At 34.5% G+C, this 19,744-nt stretch overlaps 1 long non-coding RNA gene across 1 annotated transcript in view; it reads left to right on the forward strand.

Annotated features, from left to right (window-relative positions):
• Positions 1-19,744, forward strand: part of LOC141564922 (uncharacterized) — a 271,840-nt gene that overhangs the window by 26,438 nt on the left and 225,658 nt on the right. Inside the window, exon 2 of the long non-coding RNA XR_012488809.1 lies at positions 6,957-7,035. This is a non-coding gene — a long non-coding RNA (uncharacterized LOC141564922). The remainder of the gene's footprint in view (positions 1-6,956; positions 7,036-19,744) is intronic.

Here is a 19,744-nt window from a genome sequence, read left to right on the forward strand (position 1 = left end):
ATCTGAGATAAGGATAGCTACCCCTGCTTTTTTGGCTTTACCTGAAGCATAATAGGCTCTGTTCCAACCTTTTACCTTTACTCTGTATGTATCTCCCTGCTTTAAGTGTGTTTCCTGTAGGCAACATATTGTAGGGTTCTGCTTTTTGATCCAATCTGCTATCCGTCTCCGTTTGATGGGATCTTTCATCCCATTTACATTTACAGTTAAAATTACTAATTCTGTATTTCCTGCCATCGTATTATCCCCAGATTATGCTTTTTTCCCTTGACCCCCCTGATCCCCCTCCCCGATATTTAATTTACAGACCCCCCTTGTGACGCGCAACCCTCCCTCTTTTTTTTTTTTTTTTTTTTTTTTAGGATCCCTCCCCCCTCCCTCCAAGTCCCTTCACTTATTCTCCTTTTCTTTTTCCCTTTTCCTCTCCCCCCTTTTAATGAGGTGAGAGAAAATTCTCTGAAAAACAAATATGTTAATTATTTACTCTTTGAGCCTCTCCTGATGAGAGTAAGATTCACACAATGATTCTCCCCCTCACTAAGTTTTCTCAGATATGGTGTATTTTCTATGTCTCTTCCTGGGATGTAGTTTCCCTCTTTTTATCACTCCTTCCCCTTTTTCTGAACCGACCTCCTTCCCTTTACTACACCCCCCTTTTTTTCTTTTATATCAGTAAAATCAAATTATCCTTGAGTATTTTTTATATACCCACAACAGAGTTACAGTTCTCAAGGGTTCTGTGTACCTTTTTCTGTTTCTCTTCAGTCTTGTGGATGTAGATCAAATTTTTTGTTTAAGTCTGGTTTTTTTCTTAGAAACATATAGAATTCCTCTGTTTCATTGAATGACCATCTTCTTCCATGGAAGAAGATGCTAAACTTAGCTGGGTAGTTCATTCTTGGTTGCAGTCCTTGATCTTTTGCCTTACAGGAATATCAGGTTCCAGGCCCTTCTATCTTTTAATGTGGAGGCAGCCAGATCTTGGGTGACCCTTATTGTGGCACCTTGGTATTTAAATTGTTTTTTTCTAGCTGCTTGCAGGATTTTCTCCTTTGTGTGGTAATTCTGCAGCTTAGCCACAATATTCCGTGGTGTTCTTTTTTTAGGGTCTATTTCAGAAGGAGTTCGATGAATTCTTTCCACATCTACTTTCCCTTCTGTTTCTATTATCTCTGGACAGTTCTCTTTGATAATTACCTGTAAAATAGAATCTAGGCTCTTTTTTTGGTCATAGTTTTCTGGAAGTCCAATAATCCACAGATTATCTCTCCTAGATCTATTTTCCAGGTCTATAGATTTTCCCAGTAAGTATTTGACGTTGTTCTCCAGCTTCTCATTTTTTTTGTTTTTTTTGACTGATTCTTGGGTTCTCTGTGAATCATTCATTTCTATTTGTTCCATCCTGACTTTTAAGGAGTTATTTTCTTCTTTCACAGTTTTTAGTTCTTTTTGTAAATGCCCAATTTCATTTTTAAATGAATTATTTTGCTCTATTGATTTTTTTTCCATTTCCCTAATTTTTTTTTTGAGAATTATTTTCTTTTTCCAATTCAGAAATTCTATTTTCTTGAGTCTTTTTTATCTTTTCCAATTCAGAAATCCTACTTTCCTGTGTTTTTTTAACCTTTTCTAATTCACTAATTTTGTTTCCCTGCATCTCCTGTGAATTCTTTATTTTTTCCAAGTCCAATTTCAGGACGTTGTTATTCTCTATCATAGCTTCCCTTTCCTTTCCCCATTTTTCTTCAAACTCCCTTAATTTTTTAAGAGCTTCTTCTAGGAGACAGTTATGTGATGGGGGGCAGGAATAGTTCCCCTTTAGGTTGTTATCTGCTGATTCTCTGCTGTTAACTTCCTCGGGGTTGGATACCCGCTCTTTCTCTGTATAGAAGGAATCTATGGTTTTTCTAGCTTTTTTGCTCATATTTAAAAAAATGTTTTGGGGTCTGTCCCTGGGGTAGGAAGTTATTTACTTCTTTACCAGCTTCCTCCCAGACTGGATGGATGCAGTGGCCCCGCGCCTGAGCTAAGAGAGAGCTCTGGGAGAGAGTTCCCCACCCCCTCCCTGGAAGTGCCTCAGAGGTGATTAGCACTACTGTGCTTCGAGGGCGTAGAATAGTGAAGACAGCAAGAAGCCCAGCCTATGTGTCCGGGTGGGGAGTGGATGTCTGCAGCAGGTGACGTGAGAAGCCCCTGTGCTCAAACTGGAAGTGTCTGCCAGAAACCGCGGTCCCTAGTTCAAAGGTTCCGCTTCTCTGGGACTTCCTGGAGCTGAGTTCCACTCCCTCCAGCTAACCTAGACAGTGTGTGTTGCCTTGGGCCGTATCCACCCACTTGTCAATCTCTTAACTATTCTCAGGAGGTAGCTGAGGCCACACCCCCTGGTGCCAAGAGATCTGCTGAGTCACCCCCAGGATCGGGGAAAATCTAATTTGAGTTTTAAAATATTTTGGCTTTCTCTTCTGAACTGCTAAATAATTAGCAGAGAAGAGCTAACAGCCTGTGCCAGATTCCTTTACCTCAGTGGCTTCTCTGATCCCAGAGCCCTTCCCAGCGCAATGGGCGCAGTGTGCCCCTACCCCACCGTCTGTGCTGGTCTCTCTTATTCCTCCCCTGAGAACTGACCTTTCCTGTTGAAACTCTAGATTCTCTTCAGCTGGTAAGTCGTGCTTCCAGTCCTTGTGGTATCTATCAGTCCTGAGCTAATTTTGAGACTTAATTTATCTAATTGGTTGTGAGGGAGTGAGGATGTTCACTGAGTCGTGTGTTTCTTCTCCGCCATCTTGGCTCCGCCTTTTGGATTATTTCTTGCATTGTTGTGTCAAAGTGCTGTTTTTTTGGGTTAAAATTTTCTGGAAGCCCAATTACTGTTACATTTTCTCTTCTTGGTTTGTTCTCCAGATCTGACATTTTTTTCTTATGTTTCACATTCTGTTATATTTTTTCATTCTTTATAATTTGTTTTGTTTTTTCATTGTCTCTTATAGCTCCATTGGTTTCCCCTTGCCCAATTCTAATTTTCAAACATTTATTTTCATCTTTGAGACTCTGTATCTCCTTCTCTTGTTAACTTTTTTTCATAATCATCTTATTGTATGATTTTTGTTTTTATTTTTCCTTAAAGTCTCTCATTTGATGATTAAATTCTCTCTCTCTCTCTCTCTCTCTCTCTCTTTTTTTTTTTTTTAGTTCTTCTATAAATTGTCTTTAAACAGGGAACTATTTCACTTTAGTCTTTGAGATAGCTCTTTTTTTTCATCCTCTGAAGATGAACTTCTGCCTCTCCTGTTCCCCTAGTATGTTTCTATTGCGTGTTTTTTCTTCTTTGTCAATTATTATTATTATTTTTTAATGAGAAGTATTACAGTAAGCCTCTCTAATCCTGGGGTAGGGAATAAGGTGCTTATGACTTCACTTTAGCTCTTCCCTGTGACCAGGAACTCCCAAATAAGGGCTCCATCTTCCAGCAAGTGCTTGAGGGCCAGTAGTGTCCCTGCCTCCCTATATCTGCACTAACAGAGTTTCTGGTTACTTCTTGCCCAGGGCTGGGTCTCTGTTGTCCAGGTGGACCTGACATTCCAAATTAGCTGAGGTTCCCTGAGTCTTCTTGGATTCAGATCTTGACTCCACAAACAGTCAAGGAGGTGAATGTTTCTGTGGTTCATGCTGAGGCTTCACCCATACCTAAGTAGCCCCAGGAACCCCATGAGCTCTAGTCGGTGATTTTTTGGAGACAGCCAGGTATTTTCACATTTCATGGGTTAATCACAGCCAGGTCTTTGTTCAGGTATTCTTGAGTTGTATCAGGAGGACCCCAGTTTGTCCCAGGCTTTTCTGATTTCTCACCAGTTTATATTTGCCCTCAAGTGCAAATTTGTTCTATTTGGGGGAGAAATCTTCTCTGCCATCTTCCCAGAATCCTCCCAAGGAAAATGTTTTTCTATGGGTCTCTTAACAAATTAGGAAAATCCAGTAAAACAAACTCACTTGTCAATGTTGAAGTTGAATATCTATTTTTCATTATTTTTTTGTTAGAAGGTAGCATCATGCTTCAAAATTGGTCTTTTAAAGACATGGTTGGTGTTTGCTTTTATATGTCTTTTAAAATTATTTTCATAACAATTTTCTTGTCTTTATATAAATCTCATATTGGGTTCTGCTCTCTTTATTCTACAACAATGTGTACTATCCATAATACTCTCAAATTTTATTATTATTTTTGGCAAGTAATATTATATTGCATTAAAAATCCCAAATATATTAGACAATATTCAACTGGCTAAGAGACAATCCAAAGAACTCTCTTAGGTTCTTCCTGTTTTCTTGTCTCTCCCATTTTTGAATCTTCCCTTCAAGATCATGAAGTATATTTCTATTTAGTCTACTAACTTTCCAATAATACCCTTATTTGTTCCCTCAGTCTTCCCTCAGAATATCATATCTTCAGGAAAATTATACTTTTGCTCTCTTTCCTTCTCCATGTGGTCTGCATTGTTTATTTGTTGCCCCTCTGGAATCATCATCATCATCAATGATCATGACTTTGTTGTTCTGTTATTTCCATTATATCTGACTCTTCTGACCTCATTTGGTATTTTCTTGGGATACACAATAGAGTGATTTGCCATTTTCTACTCATTTCATAGATGAAGAACTGAGACAAACAAGGTTGAGGGACTTGCTAAAGGTAATTCTACCTTGTTGCCCAATATCTGATAGTAGCTGCCATAAGTCTAATCATCACTATTGCCATCAATGAAGTGAATTATGAATGTGGAAGCATTTGTATCTTATTCCTTTTCTCCTTATCCCATGAGGAATTTTTGAGATCCTAGATGAGTTAAAATCATCCTCTCATACCAGAATCAAGGGAAAAAAAAAACAGTTTGTTGAACATTCGTGCTCAATGTGATATGATCCAAGAACCAGTTGGGCAAGACATGAATATAGGCTGTACCAGGACTATTGCAAAGAACTTCAAAATAGATAAATTTAATCAAACAAATAAATAATGGAAGAAATAAGATAGATGGTAACAGTATTCAGTGATGAGTAGTAAAACTATGTAAGTCTGTGTACTTTTTTTGTACTTAATGATATTTTTATTTCAGAGGTTTTTCACCAGAGTGGAAATATTCACACTTAATATTAATCACCTTGCTATATTCTAGTTTGTAGTTGCATCACCAAATCCCACATCAGAGGGGAAAAGTGAAAAAAAATCCAATTTTTTATTCTGTTTTAATCTACTGATAATCAAGAAAGTATTAATATTTACCTAAACTTTTGCTCCTCTATAGAATTATCTCAAAATGTTACTGAATTTCACCAGACAACAAAACAATGTAAAAGCTGGTACAGTAATTTTTAAAAAATCAATTCAGTAAAAATTACATTGAAATTCTGATGCTTTCTTTCATTTCCCTGTATCTGGAAGTATGTTAGCAAATATATTACATGGCAGTGACAGGAAGAAAAGATCATGAAAAGAAATTTTACCTGTAAAAAATGTCATTATGATTTGATAGATTTGTCCATTTCTTTTGTATACAGTAAAACTACTACAATTTTGATGTATTCATTAATTCTCCAGATATTAAAATAATCAAGTGTCAAGATTGTAACTACAGATAAAACAATATGGTTGTAACTGTAAGTATGGATCTACATATATACATATATTTACATAGTTGAAGGTTTATAAAAAGCACTATGTATATATATATATATGTATATATATGTATGAAATAAAAATCTAATATATATATATATATACATTACATACAAACTATACTCAGGATTAATATGAAATAATTAAGAGAGGGAATACAGAATTAAGAGGGGTTTGGAAAGATGCTGTACAAGATAAGATTTTATTTGAGACTTAAAGAAGTAAAAAAGCTAATAAAAACAGAGTTAAAATATTACAGACATAGCCAACAAAGATGCATGGAGCCAAAAGATGGAGTATCTTGTATGTGGTACAGCATAGAGTCCATTGTTACTTGATTGAAGAGTATATGATGGGAACGAAAGTATAAGAATAGTGGTAATGTTTTTAGGGGCTTTGAATTCCAAGCACAAAATTATATGGCCTATTCTGGTGGCAATGAAGAGTGCCTGGAGTTTATTAATTCAATAACATTTTAAAACAACTCCATGGAGGACCAGAAGTTTAGATGAATATTGATGTCTTCTTGATTATTAATAGATTAAAAGCTGGACTCGGATTTTTTTTTCCATTTTACCCCTTGATGATGAATTTGGTGATGCAACTAGAAACTAGAAAGTGAGGATGACTTAGTTATACCTACATTTTAGAAAAAAATCGTTTAATGGCAAAATAGAGCCAAGGCAAGCTGACTCATTATTATTGTGATAGTCTAGGTGTGAACTGATAGAGTCTTCAATGTCAAAGGATATGATGGGGCATATATGAAAGATATGGAAAAAGGAATTAGCAATATGTTGACCATGAAATAAGGGTAGGCAACAGGAAGGAGTTTGTACTCATTTTTTCTAATTTGCTAGAAAATTTCTGTTAAAAATAGCAATATGTTAAATATTCCAAATAATCATATGATTCATTTCTCAACAGCAAATATTGTTTTTCCTAATGTTCTTTTTGTTTCCATTTTGAAGCCATTCTTCCTAACATAAATCTGATACACTTCCATTAGGAAATATATCAGAAGAAGAAATAGTAATTGCAATTAGAAGATAAAATGTACATTTTATCAAGCAAGCATATTTTATAAGTCAACTAAACAGTCTTATTCCCAGTGCATTCATTCTGCCAGAATATAATCTTATTAACTAGGAAGAAAAAGAATAGGTAAAATAATCCATTGACCATAGTTTATAGATAAATGAAAACCATATCACTACATGTTTTCTATTTGTTGTTATAAAACCAAAACATTTCCTATCCTTTCTATTTTTTTTTTTAAATTTAGATCCTCCACACATTGTGATATCACCAAAGATTTGCTGAATATCTGAATTTATGATCTAGTGCATACTACTTCCATTTCTGTAAGTACAATGGTCCACATTATTCAGTTTCAGGCTTTCAGTTATGTTTTTATGATTCCGTAGTGTCTAATAGTAATTTTCCCAAGAATCTCTTTGGAAAGTAAACAATGTCTAAATAGCCCTGATAAATGGCCTTCCACAAGGTTGCCTCTCTTTGATGTGATCACATAGAAGAGCAATGAGTATTATTTTCTGCTAAGTAACCACACTTACTTATTTTTTACTTTCTTACTTACTTTTTCATCCACAGGCATAGTTGTTAGATATGGAATTCTTTTTTTATGGATCATAATATAATGCAAACAGTATCATGACTTTCATTAAATCTTCAGTTAACTATATTTATGTGTATATATGTGTAGATATATACATCTAAAATAAATTTAGGGTCTTCTTTGTTTCGTTTTTTGCTTCTTGGCGTTTTCATCTATTCTATTATGTTCCTGAAAGTGGTAACAAGGATTATTCTGTTTAAATAGATATAACACTGGATATTGGTAAATTGAATAAATTATTTTTGCAAAATACTTTTCACTTATACCAAAGATGGTCACCATACTCCTTCATTCACACTTTCAGAAATTCTACTGGCTTTGAGAGTCCATTGTCCATCCACTAATAAATATGTTCTTCCAAATGCTAACAAGTAAACAGAATAGGAATATGTGGATAACTAAGAGAAACATAGGTGATGTTAAGTAAGCACCTGACAACTTTATAACCATGCCAATTTCACATTTCCATTGAAATGGTCAATATCACTTAAACATATTATCACCATAATTTTAAAATAATAGAATCCTTTATTTATGGCATTACTTACAGAGGAATTTAGTTTAGAGTTAGTTTATTTTCTTTGGCCTTTAGGACCACAGTAATTTTCATGCTTTCATGCTTTTCTAAATATCTTATATTAATAATTTTCTCCATAAAATTAATTTCTGAAATATAGCTAAAATGAGAGCATGTGAAAAAGAACTTAGAGCCTAATAACTGCTTTCTAATGTAATATAGGCTAAATAAAAAATAATCAATTTTATTATAACAATGCATTTCATTAGTTCCCTTGCAATTCTCGACCTTTTATTCTTCCATATGAATTTTGTTGTTATTTTTTCTAGGTCATTAAAATAGTTTCTTGGGAGTCTGATTGGTATAGCACTAAATAAACAGATTAGTTGGGGAGTATTGTCATCTTTATTATATTCACTCGGCCTATCCAAGAGCACTGAATGTCTTTCCAATTATTTAAATCTGACTTTATTTTTGTGGCAAGTGTTTTGTAATTTTTCTCATATAATTCCTGACTTTTCTTTGGTCGTGCATTTACTTTATATTTTCAACATTTGTTTGGAATGGAATTTCTCTTTGTATGTCTTGCTGTTGCATTTTGTTGGTGATATATAAAAATGCTGAGGATTTATGTGGATTTATTTTGTATCCTGCCACTTTGCTGAAATTCTGAATTATTTCTAATCGCTTTTTAGCAGAGTCTTTGGGGTTCTCTAAGTATACCATCATGTCATCTGCAAAGAGTGATAGTTTGATTTCCTCATTTCCTACTCTAATTCCTTGAATCTCTTTCTCGGCTCTTATTGCCGAGGCTAGCATTTCTAGTACTATATTAAATAGTAATGGTGATAGTGGGCATCCTTGTTTCACTCCTGATCTTACTGGGAAAGGTTGCAGTTTATTTCTATTGCATATTATGCTTACTGATGGTCTTAAATATATGCTCCTGATTATTCTAAGGAATAGTCCATTTATTCCTATACTTTCAAGAGTTTTTAGTAGAAATGGATGTTGGATTTTGTCAAATGCTTTTTCTGCATCTATTGAGATGATCATATGGTTTTTATTAATTTGATTATTAATATGGTCAATTATATTAATAGTTTTCCTAATATTAAACCAGCCCTGCATTCCTGGTATAAATCCTACTTGATCATAGTGTATTATCCTGGAGATGATTTTCTGAAGTCTTTTTGCTAATATCTTATTTAAGATTTTAGTATCAATATTCATTAAGGAAATTGGTCTATAATTTTCTTTCTCAGTTTTCGATTGACCTTGGTTTAGGTATCAGTACCATGTCTATGTCATAAAAGGAGTTTGGTAGGAGTCCTTCATCCCCTTTTTTTTCAAATAGTTTATATAGCACTGGGGCTAATTGTTCTTTAAATGTTTGGTAGAATTAACATGTGAATCCATCTGGTCCTGGGGATTTTTTCCTAGGGAGTTGATTAATAGCTTGTTCTACTTCTTTTTCTGAAATGGGACTATTTAAGCAATTTATCTCCTCCTCTGTTAATCTAGGGAGCCTATATTTTTGGAGGAAGTCATCCATTTCACTTAAGTTATCAAATTTATTGGCATAAAGTTGGGCAAAGTAACTCCTTATTATTTCTGTAATTTCCTCTTCATTGGTGGAAAGATCCCCCTTTTCATTTGTAAGACTAACAATTTGATTTTCCTCTTTCTTTTTTCTGATCAGATTTACCAAAGGTTTATCTATTTTATTGGCTTTTTCATAAAACCAACTCTTGGTTTTATTTATGAATTCAATAGTTTTTTTTACTTTCAATATTATTGATTTCTCCTTTTAATTTTTGTATTTCAAGTTTAATTTTTGGTTGGGGGTTTTAATTTGGTCTTTTTCTAGCTTTTTATGTTGCAAGCCCAATTAATTAATCTTCTCTTTCTCTATTTTCTTCAAATAAGCCTCTAAAGATATAAATTTCCCCTTATTACAGCTTTAGCTGCATCCCACAGATTTTGGTATAATGTCTCATCATTGTCATTATCTTGGGTGAAATTATTAATTGTTTCTCTAATTTGCTGTTTCATTCAGTCATTCTTTAAGATGAGATTGTTAATTTTCCAATTTCTTTTTGGTCTATTTACCCCTAACTTCTTACTGAATGTAGCTTTTATTGCATTGTGATATGAGAAGAAGGCATTTATTATTTCTGCCTTCCTACTTTTAATTTTGAGATCTTTATGACCTAATATATGGTCAGTTTTTGTATAGGATCCATGAACTGCTGAGAAGAAAGTATATTCCTTTCTATTGCCATTCAGTGTTCTCCAAAGGTCTATCATACCTAGTTTTTATAATGTTCTATTTGCTTTTTTAATTTCTTTCTTGTTTGTTTTGTGGTTTGATTTGTCTAAATCTGAGAGTGCAAGGTTGAGATCTCCCACTATTATAGTTTTACTGTCTATTTCTTCTTGCAATTCTCTTAACTTTTCCTTTAGAAAGTTAGATGCTATACCACTTGGTGCATATATCTTTAGTATTGATATGGCTTCATTATTTATGCTACCTTTCAGCAGGATATAGTTTCCTTCCTTATCTTTTTAAACTAGATCAACTTCTGCTTTTGTTTGATCTGAGATAAGGATAGCTACCCCTGCTTTTTTGGCTTTACCTGAAGCATAATAGATTCTGCTCCAACCTTTTACCTTTACTCTGTATGTATCTCCTCCTTTAAGTGTGTTTCCTGTAAACAATATATTGTAGGGTTCAGATTTTTGATCCAGTCTGCTATCAGTCTCCGTTTGATGGGAGCGTTCATCCCATTTACATTTACAGTTAAAATTACTAATTCTGCATTTCCTGCCATCATATTATCCCCAGATTATGCTTTTTCCCTTGACCCCCCCTAAACCCCTTCCCCCATATTTAATTTATAGACCCCCCTTGTGACGCGCAGCCCTCTCCTTTTTTAGTATCCCTCCCCCCTCCCTCCAAGTCCCTTCCCTTATTCTCCTTTTCCTTTTCCCTTTTCCTCTCCCCCCTTTTAATGAGGTGAGAGAAAATTCTCTGCAAAACAAATATGTCAATTATTTATTCTTTGAGCCTCTTCTGATGAGAGTAAGAGTCACACAATGATTCTCCCCCTCACTAAATTCCCTCATATATGGTGTATTTTCTATGCCTCTTCCTGGGATGTAGTTTCCCTTTTTTTATCACTCCTTCCCCTTTTTCTGAAACTACCCCCTTCCCTTTACTACACCCCCCTTTTTTTCTTTTATATCAGTAGAATCAAATTATCCATGCGTACTTTTTATATACCCACAATAGAGATACAGTTCTCAAGAGTTATGATTACCTTTTTCTGTTTCTCTTCAGTCTTGTGGATGTAGATCAAATTTTTTGTTTAAGTCTGGTTTTTTTCTTAGCAACATATAGAATTCCTCTATTTCATTGAATGACCATCTTCTTCCATGGAAGAAGATGCTAAACTTAGCTGGGTAGTTCATTCTTGGTTGCAATCCTTGATCTTTTGCCTTTCAGAATATCAGGTTCCAGGCCCTTCTATCTTTTATTGTGGAGGCAGCCAGATCTTGTGTGACCCTTATTGTGGCACCTTGGTATGTAAATTGTTTTTTTCTAGCTGCTTGCAAGATTTTCTTCTTTGTGTGGTAATTCTGCAGCTTAGCCACAATATTCCATGGTGTTCTTTTTTTAGGTTCTATTTCGGAAGGAGTTCGATGAATTCTTTTGACATCTACTTTCCCCTCTGTTTCTATTATCTCTGGACAGTTCTCTTTGATAATTTCCTGTAAAATAGAATCTAGGCTCTTTTTTTGGTCGTAGTTTTCGGGAATTCCAATGATCCGTAGATTATCTCTCCTAGATCTATTTTCCAGGTCTATAGATTTTCCCAGTAAGTATTTGACGTTATTCTCCAGCTTTTCGTTTTTTTTTTTTTTTTTTTTTTTTTTTTTTTGTTTTGTTTTGTTTTGTTTTGTTTGACTGATTCTTGGGTTCTCAGTGAATCATTCATTTCTATTTGTTGCATCCTGAATTTTAAGGAGTTATTTTCTTCATTCACAATTTTTAGTTCTTTTTGTAAATGCCCAATTTCGTTTATAAATGAATTATTTTGCTCTATTGATTTTTTTTCCATTTCCCTAATTTTTTTTTGAGAATTATTTTCTTTTTCCAATTCAGAAATCCTATTTCCTTGAGACTTTTTTATCTTTTCCAATTCAGAAATCCTACTTTCCTGTGATTTTTTAACCTTTTCTAATTCACAAATTTTATTTCCCTGAATCTCCTGTGAATTCTCTATTTTTTCCAACTCCAATTTCAGAATGTTGTTATTCTTTATCATAGCTTCCCTTTCCTTTCCCCATTTTTCGTCAAACTCTCTTGTCTTTTTAGTAGTCTCTTTGAGGAGAGAGTTATGTGATTGGGGGCAGGTATCGTTCCCCTTTAGGTTGTTATCTGCTGACTCTCTGCTGTTAACTTCCTCGGGGTTGGATACCCGCTCTTTCTCCATGTAGAATGAGTCAATGCTTCTTTTTGGCTTCTTACTCATGATTAAAAAATCTTTTGGGGTCTGTCCCTGAGGTAGGAAATTATTTATTTATTTCTTTTCCAGCTTCCTCCCAGACTGGATGGATGCAGCGGCTCCTGTGCCTGAGCTAAGAGAGAGCTCTGAGAGAGAGTTTCCCACTCCCTACCTGGTGATCACCTCACAGGTGATCAGCACTGCTGTGCTTTGAGGGCAGCACTATGTGTCCTAGCGGCTTCCCTGAGGTTTGAGACTGAGCAGTAAAGGCGACACAAAGCCCAGCCTATGTGTCCTGGTGGGGCGTGGATGTCAGCAGCAGGTGACGTGGAAAGCCCCTGTGCTCACACTGGAAGTGTCTGCCAGAAACCACAGTCCCTAGTTCAAAGGTTCTGCTTCTGTGGGACTTCCCGGGGCTGAGTTCCACAGCCTCCAGCCAAGCAATGCATTGTGTGTTTCCTTGGGCTGTGTCTGCCCACTTCTCAATCTCTTAACTATTCCCAGGTGAAAGCATGGACAGCCTAAGTCAGTCATACCCACAGTGCTGAGATCTTCTGAGTCACCTCGGGTATTGGGGAAGATCTAATCTGGGTTTAAATTTTAAGTGGCTTGATTTCTCTTCTGAACTGCTGTTTTATAAGCAGAGAAGAGCTAACAGCCTGTGCCAGATTCTTCTATCTCAGTGGCTTCTCTAATTCCAGAGCCCTCCTCAGTGTGATCGGCGCAGTGTGCCACCACCCAACCGTCTGTGCTGGCCTTTTTTTTTTTTTTTTTTCCTCCCCTGGGGACTGACCTTTCCTGTTGAAACTCCAGATTCTCTTCAGCTGGCAAGTCATGCTTCCAGTCCTTGTGGTTTCTATCAGTCCAGCGCTATTTTTGAGGCTGAATTTATCTAATTGGTTGTGAGGGAATAAGGACACTCACAGAGTCACGTGTATCTTTTCTGCCATCTTTTTCATTTGTATTTTTAAGGTTATATAAAAAATATTATGCAGTGTGGGATCATCTGTGCTATTGCTTCTTATATTGCTGCTAAGGAACACTTAAATTTATTTTACAAAAGTAATTTGGTGAGAGATTTAAGATCATTTTCTATATAAAAATTTGACTTGTTTCTGATAAATTCTTTTTAGAGAGTCATAATGAGGATGATTATGATTGAAGTTGATATTTAATAATTTTGAAAAGTTCTTTAGATATTCTATCTTATTCGGAAGTCTCAACAACACTGAATTTGAGAGACTGAGAAGACTAAGTCATTTGCCCACAGATATTCAGGTACTAAGTATCAGAAGCAAGACTCAAAGATAGATATTTCTAGGCTCCAAGTCAAATGTTATTTAAGAATGTCTTATAGATTAAAATTCCCTAAATTACTTCATCAAGTGGCAATACCTACAATGAACTATTTTGACCATATCACTTGAATTTTCTTGGTTATTTTTTTGTTTGCCTTTTCTTTTTGCAGATCCCTAAGCTTCTGTCTCTTTCTCTCTGTCTCTGCTTCTCTTTCTCTATCACTGTCTCTCTCCTTTTTTTGCCTCTCTTTTTCTGTCTCTCTCTGTCTTTTGTCTCTGTCTCTTTTTATCTCTTTGTCCATATCTCTGTCTGTATATATCTACCTCTGTCCCTCTGTGTGTGTGTGTTTCTTGAGTGTAATAGATCTTTTGCACCTATTTATGGGAACTAATTTTCCCATTATACTCTCCCTTTCCTCTTTTTTCCAGTTCTGACCTTTTCCCACCCCTTAATGACTGTTTATTTTATGTCACACTCACAGTCCATGTAATGTTTCCTCTGTCCCAATGACAAATACAGTTCTCAAAAGTTACAGATATCGTTTTTCCTAGGGATAAAAACAGTTTAATTATTAAATTTTTCCTATTTACCTTTCTATGCTTCTCTTAAATCCAGTGTTTTCAGGTTAAAATTTCTGTTCAGTTCTGGCTTTTTGAATAGAAATGATTGAAAGTATTTTACTTCATTGAAGCTCTATTACCTCCCCTGAAAGATGATATTGAATCTTGCTGGGTACTTAATTCCCAGGTCCTTTGTCTTCTGTAATATGTTATTCCAGGCTTTCTGAACCTTTAATGTAGAAGCTGCCAGATCCTGGGAAATCCTGACTATTGCTCCTTGATATTAAAATTATTTTGGAGTATTGCAACAATGTTTAGAATTTTCTTTGTGAGGTTGCTTTCCAAAAGCGATCGATAGATTTTTTCAATGAGTATTTTTTTTTTTTTTATTCATAGCCTTCAAGTAGCCAGTAATGTTTAAACTGTCTCTAGGTCAGGTGTTTTTCCAGTGAGGAATGTCACATTTTCTTCCACTTTTTAATTTTTTTTTTTTTTAGTTTGATTTTTGCTCTCTCATAAATTTTCTTTCATTATCTTTTGTATCTCTTTTTCCATTTGGTTAATTCTACTCAGGAGCTGTTTTCTTCAGACAATTTTTTTCCTTTCCTAGTCTAAGCTGTTGACTCTCTCATGCATACTTTTCATTTCCTTTCTCATTTTTTTCTTCTGTCTTATTTGCCTTTTAAAATCTCTTATGAGTACTTAAAAAAAAAGTTTCTGGGTTTGAGATCAATTCTGATCATTGTTTGAGATTTTTTCTGTGGACATTCTGTTCTCATCTGAATTTGTGTTTTAGTCTGTCCTGTCACCATAGTAGCTTTCTATGGTCAAAGTTCTTTTCTGTTTCGTGCTCATTTTCTTTCCTTTTATTTTGATTCTTCTTCTTCTTCTTCTTCTTCTTCTTCTTCTTCTTCTTCTTCTTCTTCTTCTTCTTCTTCTTCTTCTTCTTCTTCTTCTTCTTCTTCTTCTCCTTCTCCTTCTTCTTCTTCTTCTTCTTCTTCTTCTTCTTCTTCTTCTTCTTCTTCTTCTTCTTCTTCTTCTTCTTCTTCTTCTTCTTCTTCTTCTTCTTCTACTACTACTACTACTACTACTACTACTACTACTACTACTACTACTACTACTTTTTTTTTTTTTTTTTTTTTTTTTTTTACTTTTATGATTGAGTTCTGCTCCTGGGGCAAAGAAGGCAGTATCCCAAGCTTTTTGTGCAGCTCTGAGCCTTGGCTTTGAGAACAGGAGCCCCTTGTATTTGCTTTGCTTGCTCTTTTCAGGAAACAGCCTGGTTTCCCTGAGTTAGTCTTCTGAGCTAGAACTGGAAGCTGCTCCACTTTTATGGTCCTCTACTGAGCCAGGATTGAGGGTCTTAGTTGCTGATTTGTTATCTGCTGTGATTAAGAGCCAGCTTCTCATTGCCTTTTCCAGAGTTTATCTGAGCTGGGCCGAAGACCTTTTTCAGCCCAATGAGACTGATCTTTCCTGAAGTTGTTCAGTCCTTTTTGATCTGGAGAATGGTTTCATTCTGTCAGATTCTCTTTATAGGCTTATTTTCATGTGGTATACAAGAACAACTGGGAGAGCTTAAGCAGCTTCCTGGCTTTTCTCTGCCATCTTGGTTCCAACTCCAGAGGTCTTCACTTCTCTGTCTTTTCCTCTTTCTCTCTCTCCTTCCCTCCCTCTTTTTACCCAGATATCTCATTATAATTTTGGAGATAAGCCTGAGTAATTTAATATCACAGTAATGAAATAGGAATACTGTCTTTTCTAAATTGATTTTAGTAGTAGGCTCTGACTCTGAAATTAGAATAGCAATCGAAGCTGAAAGACTAATAGATTGTTGGCCAAATGATATTTATGCATAATCACATACATAGTCATTCACAATACATTAACACACATATAAACAATATATACAAATACACATGTGTATGTGTATAAATATACATGTATTCTCATATGTATATCTATAGATTCATGTGTACATATACTGTATAGTTGTAGTTATGTTATGGATAGAGATGGTATACATATAGATGATAGTTATAAATTCAATAGACTGGATATAGATGGGAATTTGGCTAGAAATACATGTGATTATGCATATGAATATAGAAAAAGAGAAGAGACAGAGACTGAGACAGAGACCATTGCAGAACAATTCAGGCAAATTGTCTTCTAAGGAGGAAAAAAACACTTGTGATCTGCATTGGTAGAAGAGCTAATCAAGCTCATGAAATGATGATATAGGTACTTATACTTATGAAGACCTATATATTTATGTTAGTATTTATGTATGAAGATAATTATCTGTTTAAATATAAACATCCAGTTCACAGTACTTATAAAAATAATTTTATATAACTATAATTTATGTTTATCAAAAATGAAGTTGTATTTTATGCAGAAGCTTCATGTTCTGTTTAAAGTCAGGAAATCCATTGAGCTGTTACAAAAACCACTTCTGTGCCTTTGTTTGCTCTCAAAATTGTGAATGAAATTTCATCTTAAATTTTCCAGATTTACTAGTTTTGTAGTCCTTGGGACCTCTCAACATTTGTCAAAGTCCTACGATATAATAAATATTTAATAAATGCTTTTAAATTTATCCATACAAAAACATCATTTGATTATAGCCCTCTAAGAAGGAGATTTATTAATCATGAAGGATTAAATTATACATTTTTTACCTTAAGGAAATTTTTATTTACAATTTAAAATGTTAATCTTCCAAATGGATTGGTTACTTATGGAACTTTTATTATTGCAGAAATCTTACTTTCCATTTTTACAATCATGAACAAAAAAGATGTCATTGGTTCATTTATCACCAAAGTCTTGATTTATATGCTAAATTACAAGATTTAGAAACTCATTTATCCCAGTTATTCCAGAAGCCATAATAAATTCCAAGTTAATCTAAAAAAGTAGAACTCACAAATTTTGATTTTGCTTATTCAAAGACTATTAGTATTCATAGACACAATAATGCAGAAACAGAAGGCTGTGGGCAGTTCTACGCTTGGAAGTATTTAGAAATTAAGTCTCAAAATTGCACATATAACAATTTTAAAAAAATTACTTTTCCATCCAGCCATTCTGGAGAGCAATTTGGAACTATGCTCAAAAAGTTATCAAACTCTCCATACCCTTTGATCCAGCAGCATTGCTACTGGGTTTGTATCCCAAAGAGATCTTAAAGAAGGGGAAGGAAGGGACCTGTATGTGCAAGAATGTTTGTGGCAGCACTCTTTGTGGTGGCCAGAAACTGGAAACTATGTGGATGCCCATCAATTGGAGATTGGCTTAATAAATTGTGGTATATGAATAGTCTGGAATATTATTGTTCTGTAAGGAATGACCAACAGGATGATTTTAGAAAGTCCTGGAGAGACCTACATGAACTGATGCTGAGTGAAATGAGGAGGACCAGGAGATCATTATATACTTCAACAACAATACTGTATGATGATCAATTCTGATGGACGTGACTCTCTTCAACAATGAGATGAACCAAATCAGTTCCAATAGAGCAGTAATGAACTGAACCAGCTACACCCAGTGAAAGAACTCTGGGAGATGACTATGAACCACTACATAGAATTCCCAATCCCTCTAATTTTGTCTGCCTGCATTTTGGATTTCCTTCACAGGCTAAATTGTACATGATTTCAAAGTCCGATTCTTTTTGTTCATCAAAACAACTGTTTGGTCATGTATACATATATTTTATTTAATTTATACTCTTAACATATTTCACATGTATTGGTCGACCTGCCATCTGGGGTGGGGGGAAGGGGGAAAATTGGAACAAATAGTTTGGCAATTGTCAATGTTGTAAAATTACCCATGCAAATATCTGATAAATAAAAATTATTAAAAAAAATTACTTTTCCCAGTTACATGTATTTTTTTTTTAAATTTCAGTTATAGATGTACATTTATTTATTTGTTTGTTTTTACAAATATCTTTATGAGTAAAGTAGAGAAAAATCAGGCTTGTTAGGCTTGGTTTCACGTGTTTTTTGTGAGAAACTAGGAAAGCTCAAGCAGCTTCCTGGATTCACTCTGCCATCTTGGCTTTGCTCCTGGAACTTCATATAATATTTTAAAAATTTAGTACATACTCAAACTATTTATGTTTCTTAAATCTAAAAATAAACATAATGACAAATAAAATCATTATTTTTTAGCACTTACTGATGTCTGTAGTGAAAATATACACACTGAGTATTTAACAATAGGATCTCAAGAATTAATCAGGAATGGCTCCAGCAAACTCTTGGTTATGTTTTTATTTTAAATGTTTAGTATTCCTTTACTCTTTCCATTTACTTTTAACATTCAGTTGCTGATAAAGTTTACGTAGTATATCAATTCATGATTACTAGTGGTTCTTTATATAGTTGAAAGTCATTCCTATCATTTGTCAGAAATCACATTGTTGTCTACCACATTCAGTATTCAAACTTGCATTTTCAAAGTCTCACACAACTCTCCACTGCCTTGCAATAGCAATGAAGTAAGAATAAAACTGGTAATAGATCACTTTTTCCTTTTCTCTTTTTTTTTTTTTTATTAAAGCTTTTTATTTACAGAGCATATGCATGGGTAATTTTTCCAACATTAACCCTTGCATATAACCTTTTGTTGCAAAATTTCCCCTTCTTCCCCCTCCCCACCCTCTTCTCTATCTGGCAGGTAGTCCAATACATGTTAAATATTTTGAAATACATGTTAGATCCAATATGTGAATACATATTTATACAATTATCAGGTTGCTCAAGAAAAATGAGATAAAAAAGGAAGAAAAAGAAAGACTGAAAACAAAAATGCCAGCAAATAACAGAGTGAGAATGCTATGTTGTTACTTTCTCCTTTTCTTAGTAAAAATTATTATAATAGGAGACAAACCAATAAACTAAGTTCATATGAATCTGCACAGTCCTAGACTGATGCTATAAACCCCCAATTCACATTTGGAATGTATATGGACATCCTGCTAATCATATGATAAAGATTTTATCTCCTTAGTTGGCTGCTTAGCTGAAACAGAAAATGCATTTAAAAAGCGATGGATGAGCAGACAAACTTTTATTTATTTTTTATTTTTTTCTTTTTTAGCTACTCTTTGCTGTCTGGTTGTATTTCGATCAAAGAGGAGACATAATCCTATAAAGGGAAAGGCCTTGGAGTCTCTTTATTTATGTAAAACATGTGGACTCGGTTCTCTGCCTAGACATTTTCCTTTTATTCTTAGTAAAAAGAATTAAAACCAATTGTCCAAGACTGATGTTTATGCCAGGTTTTATATCCAATTTAGTATAGATGCTTTAAGGAGTAAGGAACAGTTTTCAGGATCCAACCCACTACTAGTAAAAGGAGTTTTCATTCAGCAGCAATATTGTATAATTGGGTTAGGAATACACCAGCATAGATGTTCAAACTGATGGTATTAGAGAAAGATATGCCTTTACTCCTTAGGTGGCATCCCTAGAATTCTGAAGGAGATTTTGCAATACCTCAGAAGTGTTAATGATTTTAGTGTCCTCA

This window comes from Sminthopsis crassicaudata, chromosome 3, assembly GCF_048593235.1.
Source record: "Sminthopsis crassicaudata isolate SCR6 chromosome 3, ASM4859323v1, whole genome shotgun sequence".
NCBI classification, from domain to species: domain Eukaryota; kingdom Metazoa; phylum Chordata; class Mammalia; order Dasyuromorphia; family Dasyuridae; genus Sminthopsis; species Sminthopsis crassicaudata.